The 932-nt window shown below is 66.3% G+C and overlaps 1 pseudogene; it reads left to right on the top strand.

Annotated features, from left to right (window-relative positions):
* Positions 1-289: 289 nt before the first annotated feature.
* The window catches only part of LOC135546864 (parathyroid hormone 2 receptor-like), an 87,117-nt pseudogene continuing 86,474 nt past the window's right edge, over positions 290-932 (top strand).

Below are 932 nucleotides of genomic sequence, written 5' to 3'. Positions count from 1 at the left end.
GAGTGCGTGATGGGGAGTGCTGTGATGGGGGGAGTGCTGTGATGGGGAGTGCCGTGATGGGGAGTGCTGTGATGGGGCGTGCCGTGATGGGGTGCTGTGCCGTGAGTGCTGGATGGGGAGTGCCGTGATGGGGAGTGCTGTGATGGGGCTGTGATGTGCTGTGATGGGGCGTGCTGTGATGGGGAGTGCCGTGATGGGGAGTGCCGTGGATGGGGAGTGCCGTGATGGGGAGTGCTGTGATGGGGAGTGCCGTGATGGGAGTGCCGTGATGGGGGCGTGCCGTGCCGTGATGGGGAGTGCCGTGGATGGGGAGTGCCGTGATGGGGAGTGCCGTGATGGGGAGTGCCGTGATGGGTGCGTGATGGGCGTGCCGTGAGTGCCGTGATGGGGAGTGCCGTGATGGGAGTGCCGTGATGGGGAGTGCCGTGATGGGGAGTGCCGTGATGGGGCGTGCTGTGATAGGCCGTGATGGGGAGTGCCGTGATGGGGAGTGCCGTGATGGGATGATGGGAGTGCCGTGATGGGGAGTGCCGTGATGGGGAGTGCCGTGATGGGGAGTGCCGTGATGGGGAGATGGGGCGTGCCGTGATGGGGAGTGCCGTGATGGGAGTGCCGTGATGGGGAGTGCCGTGATGGGGATGGGCGTGCCGTGATGGGGAGTGCCGTGATGGGAGTGCCGTGATGGGGAGGTGCCGTGATGGGGAGTGCCGTGATGGGGAGTGCCGTGATGGGGCGTGCCGTGATGGGGAGTGCCGTGATGGGTGCCGTGATGGGAGTGCCGTGATGGGGCGTGCCGTGATGGGGAGTGCCGTGATGGGGAGTGCCGTGATGGGGAGTGCCGTGATGGGGCGTGCCGTTATGGGGAGTGCCGTGATGGCAGTGCCGTGGGGAGTGCCGTGATGGGGAGTGCCGTGGATGGGGAGTGCCGTGAT

This window comes from Oncorhynchus masou, chromosome 10, assembly GCF_036934945.1.
Source record: "Oncorhynchus masou masou isolate Uvic2021 chromosome 10, UVic_Omas_1.1, whole genome shotgun sequence".
NCBI lineage: Eukaryota > Metazoa > Chordata > Actinopteri > Salmoniformes > Salmonidae > Oncorhynchus > Oncorhynchus masou.
This window is presented reverse-complemented; position numbering and strand designations above follow the sequence as displayed.